Source organism: Ctenopharyngodon idella, chromosome 10 (assembly GCF_019924925.1).
Source record: "Ctenopharyngodon idella isolate HZGC_01 chromosome 10, HZGC01, whole genome shotgun sequence".
Classification (NCBI taxonomy): Eukaryota; Metazoa; Chordata; class Actinopteri; order Cypriniformes; family Xenocyprididae; genus Ctenopharyngodon; species Ctenopharyngodon idella.
Genome location: NC_067229.1, coordinates 42688193 through 42698937, shown reverse-complemented (window position 1 = coordinate 42698937; position 10745 = coordinate 42688193). Strand labels below are relative to the sequence as shown.

Below are 10745 nucleotides of genomic sequence, written 5' to 3'. Positions count from 1 at the left end.
CCAATATAAAACCAACCAGTGCGCATAGCTAATAACAAAATCAGGAAGAAAGTAACTTTTTTAAAATAAAATTTAAATAAATGCGATGGTTTTTGCAGGGAATTTGGCCATTTATATGTTTTACTCACAGTTTTTTTTTTATAAATTAATCAAATACACACACTTAAACCACCTCCTCTCATATCCTTAAAAGGATTAGGTGGAGGCTCAAATGAGTCAGTAGGACAACTAAGAGGTGATTCTGGATTTGGGTGACATAGATATATGGAGAATATTGCAGTAAACATCTTAAACTGTCATTAAATTAATGTTATATAGACATCGCCCTTGAAAACAGCTGATATGTCCTTTATTCTTATCCCAAACTCAAGAGTTTTTTTCTTTTTAGGTGTGTAGGAAATGTTTCCTGCCTTAAACATGTTGACAAACATAAAATTTTAATTTGCAAAAATTATGTGAATATACAAACTACAGTGTATGTTGTATAGACATTTTTATCCTGAGCTTTGAAAAAAAACTCAACATTAACTGATTAACATGGCAGGAAATAATTGTTGTTCAGAACACGGAACAGCTTGTTGTTGTGGGAGCCAAATTCGAAAACCTTTGATCCGAGATAGTTGAAACATAAAAATGATCATGAAAGACAGAGTTAGATGGGATTTTATTTTAGATTTTCTCTTGTTACATTTTGTAAAACCCTCACCTTTGTACTGGAAGGCTGCGGTCACCTTCCCTGTCATTCCAGGGAAAACAACTTCCACCGGTTTGGGATAACTTTCTCCATTCTGCGTTGTTCCTCATCAGCACTGCACAAAATAAATTCTCGTTACTTGAAGATTCCTGAAAAAGTTGACAAGGCTAACTTGATCAGACTGATTTACTGACCTATAAATCAGGCTTTCAATGAAAAACAGGATTTTGTAGCTGGTCTTATCGTAGAGGACTGCGCTGATCTTAATTTCTTGGCAAACGGAACATGCTGAGACTCTGGGGATAACCCTGTGCCACATCATAACCATAGAGAGCCCAGACCTTAATTTCTCATATGACATATAGCTATCTTCATTCTAAAAAATAAAGGTTCTTTATTGGCATCTATGGTTCCATGAAGAACCTTTAACACTCAAGGAACCTTTCCAATGGACAAAAGTTTCTTTATAACGGAAAAAGGTTCTTTCGATTATTAAAATGTTCTTAAAATGGTTCTTCTCAGTGAACAGTTCTTTGGGGAACCCATTAAGTTTCTTCTATGGCATCACTGTGAAAACCCACATTTGGAACTTCTTTTGGAAGAGTATTTTAGTTTCTTATATTCAATTGTTTTTTACCTTTGAAAAAGAAGGCTTTGTCCTCCAGTGGACTCTCAAATGCTGCATCGATATGTTCTGGAATCTCAGGCCAGAAGCTTTTAATGAGATGTAGTTCAGAGGTTGTGCTCAGGGGATAACTGCGCCAGAAGAAGCTGCGAATAAAGCCAGAAACCCGATAGTCATCGAGACTTCAGATCCGACAGGTCACATAACTATCATAAGCTCACGTCGACATCAGAAAGCATTTCTGTTTCTGTTTAACTGTCCTTGAAGAACATAATCTCTCTGCAGAGCATAGTAACCTGCGTCCAGGACCAGATTGGGATCACATGTGTGGTGTGGGTTTTGTATCATCAGGGTTGACATCAGGGTTTGGGCCTGTTCGATAAGTCAAATCATTACAAACGCCACTTTCAGGGTCTTTTGAACAATCATGTTCAACATGATGTAATTTGTAATATCTTACCATAAAAAAGACTGGATTTCACTGACATCATCTTGAGGAAGGGAGAAGGTATCAACATCTCTGTAAACGTAGGTAGAGTGTCCAAACTCATGGGCAGCAACCAGGAACAAATTGTAGCCTGAGGAATACAGTAAGTGGGAATGTGAATACAGTTGGTTTTTATTTTAAGCATTGGTACAAACTGGAAACTTTTCCAGATGAACCCTAACCTTCAGGAGATCTGTACAAGAACATCTCATCGACAAAAAGGGGCGTCACCACTGATGCCTTCAAATGAAGGGAAGGCATAAGCCAGAAAACCATTTGGTCCGTAAAAAAGGGTAACCATCCCGATGATCTGGAAAGAAGAGGAGATTTGTTTTAAAATGCATTTTTAAATATAAATGTAAAAATAAACCATTGACCGTGTTTTTGTTCTACTATGAAATACATTATATATTTCAGGTTTGAGGTAAGGGATGAGGCGAGGACCTAATCTCAGGAAGGAAATTGACTTTTTATTAGTAAAAAAACAAAAACCAACAACAAAAACTACCCTGTGGGGGAAAATACAACTGGAAACTGGACTGGGCAAGGCAGGACAGGATCAGACAAGGTACACGACTGGTAACATCAGACAACAAACTCACACAGGACTGCAAACACAAGGAGAATAAATAGGGTAGCAAACAAGGGAGAGCCATGGGGCAAATTAACCAATAATCAGGTAACAAGGCGTGGGCGTGGTCAAGACAATAGACATGAGAGCACTTGGCCAGCAAACACAAATCACAAGCAATTTGCTCAAACAAAACAAGACACAAACAGCTAATGAGAACACTCACAAGCCACGTGTTCACACAAAACGTGACATGAAAACACGCAGCAGATAAAACAAGAGCTGCATGCTACACAGAACGCAACACAAGAACGCCTGGCCAATGAAAACATAAACCAAGCGCTCACAAAACACACAAGACAAGAGAGCGCACAGCAAGTGAACCAAGCCAAACAGATATTGCCCCCATTGACTACCATAGTATTTATTTTCCCTACTATGGTAGTAAATGGGGGGCGAGATCTGTTTGGTTACTGACATTCTTCCATATATCTTTCTTTGCGTACAACAGAACAAAGAAATTCATACAGGTTTGGAAATACTTGAGGGTTGAAAAAGCTATTACAAAAAGAAAGTTCATTTTGAACAAGCAGTTCCCTTATCAGCCACAAGGGTAAAAAAGAGAGGTTGTGAAATATGTCAACTGTCCCCTGTGATTGGCACTGGTTTCATGTCTCTATCTCCCTGATGCAAAAGCTATTACAAAAATGTTAATTTTGAACATGCAATTCCTGTCTTTCTGTTGCACAAAGCTATTAAAAAGAGAAAGTTAATTTTTGACATGCAATTCCCTTTTCCACCAGTAGGGGTAAAAATAGCGGTTGTAAAAGATGTCAACTGTCCCTCTCTATTGATTGACACTGGTTTAATGTCTCTGTGTCCCTGATGGAAAAAGCTATTACAAAAATTAAATTAATTTTGGACACACAATTCCCTTTTCCACCAGTAGGGGTAAAATGAAAGGATGAGAAAAATGTCCACTGGTTTTATGTCTCTGTCTCCCTAATGGTCAAAGCTATTACAAAACAGAAAGTTAATTTGACATGTTATTACCTTTTCCACCAGCAGGGGTAAACAATAAAGGTTGTGAAAGTTGTCCATTGTCCTCCTCTATTAATTTACACAGGTTTCATATCTCTGTCTCCCTAATAGAAAAAGCTATTTTGAACATGCAATTCCCTAATCAGCCACTATGGTGAACTGAAAGGTTGTGAAAGTTGTCCACTGTCCCCCTCTATTGATTGGCACTTGTTTCATGTTTCTATCTTCCTGCTGAAGAAAGTTATTACAAAAATAAATTGAATTTTGGACATGCAATTACATTTTTCACCAGTAGGGGTAAAAAGAGAGGTCCACTGTCCTCTACTGAAAGACACTGGTTTCTTGTCTCTGTCTGTCTGTTGCTCAAAGCTATCCCAGGTGAAAAAAAAAGTACACTTCTATAATGTACTTCAAGTGCTCTATTTTTGCACACTAACTTTGTGCTTAATATACTAAAATTCTTCTTTAGTACTTCTTAAGATAATCTTAAGAACATCTAAGTGTACTCAACAGAGCTATTTTGAAACACCAGTAAAATATAAACTAAAATGTACTTTTAATATACTATCTCTGTATTTAAAAAAATGTATTTAGTTACCACTTGGAGTACACTATGGGTTCAAATGTACTATAAGGGGTATCTAAATAACATACGTCAAAGTTAAGAAATCAAGGGTCAAGTGCCCAACTAAAGTAAGCGCTTACCTCCATAATGGTGACTTCAAACTTTATTATTTTCAATAAAACAGCGCTAAAGCTTCCTGGAGGCTAAGTAAGGGCTGACCATGCAGGCCCAGCGCTAAGGGGGCCAACATTTTGCCAATGAGAAAATTCTCAGGGGCCCTGCACGGGCAGCCCTAAGTAGGCCTGTAAAGGGCCAGTGCAGGCTTGTTTGCAGGGCAGTAAGTCTTATAGTTTAAATCTCGTTTTCTTGATTTACAGAGGGTACCTATCATATCATGCTTTCAGTCTTGCTCTCATTAAAATGTAAAAATTAGGGCCATCCAATCTTTAATGTCTTTGAGGCAGTCAAACAGAAGTTTTAAAGGACTGGCATCTTTCCGTTTCAGTGGCAGATAAATTTGTGTGTCATTTGCATAACAGTGAAATGAAATGTCATATTTCCTGAGAATGGACCCTAATGGGATCATATGCAGGAGAAAAGCATTAAGGGATAACAGAATAGATCATTCAATGTCAAATGTTCAATAAATACATTTAACAGTCAGCTGTCACCACCTAGTGGTGTAACAATGTAATTGATACAAGTTGCATTCAAATTGTGTTTTTGCTCTATTTTGCTCACAACTGTTGTTTTTATATCCAAACTGTAAACTTTTTGTCCCCAGTACTTCTGAGATATATGAATATTTGTAACAGAAATGATGATACTGAGTGGTTGAAAAGACTGTTTTTGAAGCTGTTTGATACCTAAGCTGTACATGACAACTGCTCTTTCTGGCTCAGCGGCAGTGCAAACACAGGTTTGATTGTAACGGTGTTATTTTGTCAGAAGTTTAATATAAAAATAGAAAAATAATACTAAAGTACTTTGTTACGTAGTAACTTGAGTAGTTTTTCAGCAAACTACTTATTTACTCTTACTTGAGTCATATTATTTTTCAGTACTTCTACTTGTACTCAAGTAAATTATTTCTTAAGTAGCAATACTTTTACTTAAGTACAATTGTTTAGTACTCTTTCCACCACTGTTCCCTATTCAGAGAACCAAGGTTACATACGTAACCAAGACGTTCCCTTTCATGGGTTCCCTCAATGCTGCGTACTGTCGCTATGGGAACAATATACCATAACACCTTCACATACCTGAAGATAGCTGGAAGACCAAGAAAAGAGTCCACTCAAGCAGATAAAACAAACCTGGGAGCCGGGAGCCATCTTCACTGTAGAACTTGATAAAGGTGTTCAGAGAGGACCATCCTGTCGCAACCCAGATATCTTCCAACGAAGAGCCTTTAAAAAGAGCCTGAGAAAAAGACATTCCTCTGGTGGAATGAGTGTGCACAACTGGTGAAGCCGTGCCACGCGCCCTATAGGCCGCAGAAATAGCCTCAACCACTCAATGAGACATTCTCTGTTTGGTGACGGCAGCTCCTTTGTTTTTGCTGCTAAAACATACAAACATTTGGCCAGATGGACTGTGGATCTGCCAATTATCACTGGAGTGTTTAGTCAACATAGATCTTCAAAGCCCTCACCAGGCATAGACCAAGAAGTAATATGTCATTCTCAGTCCCCAAATCAAGAGGGGAAAAAGCCTCCAAGACCACCTGCTGGAAGCAAAAAGGAGTTGATGCTAGGGGTTGAATTAAAGTCAAGTCAACGTCGACTAGTCAATGATGACGTCAACAAATAGAACAAATATGGGGCCGTTCACACAGAATGCGATTTTCCATTCCAATGTGCTACTTTTCCATTGTTTTTCTATGTAAATAGGCGATAGACGGACGTGTATATGACCGTTGCGCTCACATCTTGTGTCTTTTGCAGCATTTTGTGCATGACACGCCGTTCTAAAAACACGGCACTCAAGTTCAAATCAGTTCAACTTTTAAAAAACAAGTCTCGAGACCTTGCGTTTTTTTCCTATTCCACTGCCCGCAACCTTTTTGATGCAACCTTAGGAACATACCCAGGCCTAGGTCGCAGCAAAACTTTCACTAGCCCCGGGGCAAAGTCCATACAAGAAGGGCTGATTGAAAGAGCCTGCAGATCCCCTATTGTCTTAAGAGAGGATAGAGCCACCAAAACGACTGTCTTCAGGGTCAAAAACTTCACCGACTCCAATAGCTCAAATGGATGGCCTGCTAGACCTTCAAGAGCGATAGATAAATCTCATGAAGGAATTCGCACAGGGCGGAAAGGCCTAAGCCGTCTCGATCCCTGCTTGAAATGGGAAACCAGGGGGGTGATGTCAAATAGAAACACCTCCCGTGGGCACATGCTCAGCAGATATGGCTTCCACATAAACCTTAAGAATGGCAGGGGCTGCCCCCTTCAAAAAACGACTCTGCAGGAACTCCAGTATTGAACCTAAAGGGCAATGAACTGGGTCTAGGTCACGTTGCCTACAAGAGGCAAAAAGCTTCCACTTAAGGGCATACAGGCACCTTGTAGAGGGGGCCCTGAAGTTAAGAGTATTGTTGGTAATTTCAGCTGAGAGACCAGAAAACATTAACGCACTCCACTCAGGGGCCACACTCATAGTTTCCATAAATCCGGATGGGGATGCCAAATCATGACTCAGCAGGTCGTGCCTGAGGGGAACCTCCCAAGGAGGGCCGGCTAGTAGACTGACCAGGTCTGAGAACCACATCTGAGTGGGTCAGAACAGGGCCACCAGCAACGGATGTTCCACTTCGTCCGCCTGTACTCTGAGCAAAACCACTTAGAGCAAATGGATCAGCTGGAAGGCATAAAGTCTGGTCCTGGACCACTCTTGAGCCAGAGCATCCAGTCGCAGAGTCGATGGAGGAGACGGGGAGAACCAGAGTGGGCAATACGTAATAAGTCTGCCATACGAGGCTCACCACCTGAGGATGTAACCTCCATTCTCCGGGCTCCAGGTCCTGCCTTGAGAGTTGGTCAGCTCCCAGGTTCAGATGACCTGGGACATGAACCGCTCTGACTGAGAGAAACTTGGTCTGTGCCCAAAGAAGAACATGCCTTGCCAGTCTGCACGGAGGGCAAGAACCTAGTCCCCTTGGCGATTCAGGTATGAAACTACTAGGGCTGCCCCCTAATAGTCAACTAACCGTTACTCGACCAGTAGAGGCTTAATAACCAAAATCTTATTAGTCGCAGGGAAAAAAAAAATTCACAGGAAGTGGCGAAGTCACGTAGTCTGTGACGGACAGATGATTAGCAGCTGGTCTATGTGGTAAAGTACAGTACATTGGGCAGGACATCCAAATGCTTGCCTATCATGTTGTCCGTTCTGACCAATATGTGATAACCCCTCAGGGAGGGTAAGAACTGAGTGCCAGAAACACTGCCAGCATCTCCAAATGATTTATGTGCCAGTCCCGATGCACCTGTGTCCAAGCTCCAAAAGTCAGGTGTCTCTGATAGACTGCCTGCCAGCCTCTGAGGGTTACGTCTGTCGTGATAGTCTTGCGATGACAAAACACCCCAAGCTGGACTCCTCTGTGAAGGAAATGGAGCCTCGTCCATGGACGCAGTGCACGAAAGCCTCTGCCACCACTGGAATGGTCTCATGTGGGTCAGGTACAACTAAACCACAGGGGACGCTTCTGCCATAAGACCCATCAATCTGCGACATAAACCTAAGTGGACTAGACTCCCTGTTCTGAACTGAGTCAGACAGGTCTGTAATGACTGAACATGCGCGGGAGACAGAATCCAAGTCCACGCCCAGAAAAGTTGTTTGCTGATGTGGCAGCAATACACTCTTTTAAAGGTTTATGCATAATCCTATGCTCCTCAAATGATCAAGTACCAAGTCTCAATAAGGTATCGCAAAATCCTGTGATTTAGCTAATATCAGTCAATCGTCCAGGTAATTCAAAATCCTGACGCCCTGAAGCCGCAATGGGGCCAGAGCCACGTCCATACATTTCATGAGCGTTCGAGGAGCCAGAGTCCGAACCTCGAAACCGAACCTGAGGAACTTCCTGCATGTCTTGACAATCTGGATGTGGAAGTATGCGTCCTTTAGGTCGATAGTCACAAACCAAGCTCCTGATCGAATATGAGACAAAATGGACTTTAACGTCAGTATCTTGAATTTGCTCACTCTGAGCAAAAGATTTAGGTGATGCAAGTCCAAAATCGGACGCAAACCACCATCCTTTTTGGGCACAACAAAATAACGTCTGTAGAAGCCTGACTAGTAGTAACCATGCCAAATGGTACATAGTACTTATTGTGAGATCTCGGGCAGATGTCACCACGCAGCCCAATAGTTTGGCCAGGGGCCTAAACCACTTGATTTTTGGAACCTGCCGAACCACAGGTGCCGATACATCCTCTGACTGCAGGGAACCTCTGGCGTCTGTGAAAACAGGAAGCGCATGCAGATGGACCGCACTCAACAAATTCATTGTTATAGACAGATCTCCCTGCATAGGGCTTTGAGGCACATGAGTGGCGGGAACCTCTAAAACAGGAAACTGTCCAATCGCCCGATTGAGCTGGCCCGCCACATTGACAGTGGGGGCTTTGAACACCATCATAAACGGAGCATGCACGCATGACCAAAGGGCTTTTCCATTAACTCCGAAGGCAGGAAGGCGCGGAGTGTCTAACACAGTGCTTGTCATGAGAGCTCAGCCTAAAACCCCCCGAGGTGCAATATGCAGCGAGACAGTTAAGACCGGATCTGGGAGGCCACAATGAAATTCGCGAATAAGGTTCGTCCAAACTCTCCAAAGGAGGATAAGCGAAGGGATCAGGAACTGCTGCTGGGGGCCTGAGAAGGAGGAGGCCTTGGCCGTCAAACTCAGGTCTATCCGTTTGCGTTGCCGCGTTGCAGCGAACTGGTGGAATAGAACACCCCCCCCCCCCCGGCGATGGCTCACTCTGCTGCACCTCATGGGGGTGCTGTAAAGAAGACAAGTGTGAATAAACTGCAGGTGGTTGCCGCTCGACGTCCCTAGACCTGCATGGAATGAGCTAGCAAAAAACAGCAGACTGCTGCTTCGCTACCCAAAATTTTTCCACCACAGCAGTAACCGAATCTCCAAACAAACCATCCTTGGACATAGGGGCATCTAAAAGAAAAGCTTTTTTCCTTTTCTTTGATGTCAGTTAGAGTAAGCCAAAGATGGTGCTCAACTGCCATCATTCCCGCCATGGAGCTGCCTATTGCCCAGGCAGTATGCTTGGTAGCTCTAAGTGCCAAGTCAGTAGCTCCTATCTGAGCTTCTTAACAGCCTCTGGAGTCAAGCCCTCTCCCTCATTCAACTCTTTAAGTACGTCTGCTTGATTAGCTTGGAGCACAGCCATAGAATGAAGAGTGGCCCCCGCCTATCCAGCGGCCATGTAAGATTTCCTGAATAATGCTCTTTAGGGCTTTTTACACTTGAAATAGTTAACACCGAGTCATTCTAAACCTCTAGTAAATGGAATCCTGGGTTATCTTTATTCATGTTTCACACTGCTCATACTTTACCTGGGGTTAACAGCTAATCCTGGGTATTCATAAGCTACCGTTTCACACTGCACATTCCAAAACCCTGGTTAAAGTCCTTATCTGCATATTTGCAGTGTCAGTGTCACTGCCTGGACAAACGCAGCACGTGACCTGTTTACATAAAGGCTCTAGCATTGCGCGTCCTCATATTACACATTGCTGACTGTAATATCAATTTTTGTGAACTTTTTGAACTATAAAGGTAAGAATGACGGTCTCTTCTTCACTCCAATTGTTGTGATTTCCATCGGCGTTTGACATTTTTCCTATGTTTCCATGACTGCCCAAAGCACGTGAATATAGGGCACGCGATTGGTTGCCGGTTGCTAAACATCTAGTTGTAACATTCTAACACTGCATCGTTTCACACTGCACAAAAGCAGTGCTAACCCTGCTCCAGAGCAGGGTTTCATAACCCTGGGTAAAAAGTGGTGCTAACCCCGCATCTAAATTACAAATCTGAAACGCTCCTTTACCCGGGGTTAAAAGTGGTTTAGAATGACGATAATCCGGGGTTAACCGCATTGTGAAAAGCCCTTTTGTGGAGGTCTTGGAAGAAGGGGAGAGGCTTACAGGGCTGGGCTGGGGTGTAGTATTCAAAAATCGGTCATCCCATTTCGACTGGGCCTGATTTAGAGTCGGCTCGCGGTAACATTCTAGCCCCAGCTTGTCTACAGCATGAGTAATTACATCCAACAACTCGTTATAGGATGGGGAAGTACGTTTCTCCTGTCCACTTGGAGGGAGAGAACTGCACAAGTCACCCATAAGCTCCTCAGAATCAGAGCCCGCTGTAGACAGCACATCATCATTGAACGGTTCACAACCAAAAGAAATCACATTACGAGCTTCCGGGATAGGCCGCAAATCATCAACAAAGACAAGTAGTCCGCGCAGCTCTTGTCTAAAGCCACGGTTATACTTCGGCCGTCCGCGTTCGTGCACCGTCCGCATGGTGTAATTTTCATCATGCGGAGGGCTCGCAGCTGTCCGCACACACCGTCCGCGTGCAGCCCAAATTTCAAGACCGCGCGGACGGTGTAACAGCGCATGCGCAAGCAGGACAGAAGAGTCCACTGGGTGGCAATATGCACAGTACTGAGCACAATGTGCAGTTGTCGAAGAAGAGTGTGTAAAGAGCAATTGAAAAAC

General features: G+C 43.0%; 1 pseudogene; it reads right to left on the bottom strand.

Annotated features, from left to right (window-relative positions):
• Positions 1-508: 508 nt before the first annotated feature.
• On the bottom strand, positions 509-10645 carry LOC127520330 (collagenase 3-like; annotated as a pseudogene).
• Positions 10646-10745: the final 100 nt, after the last annotated feature.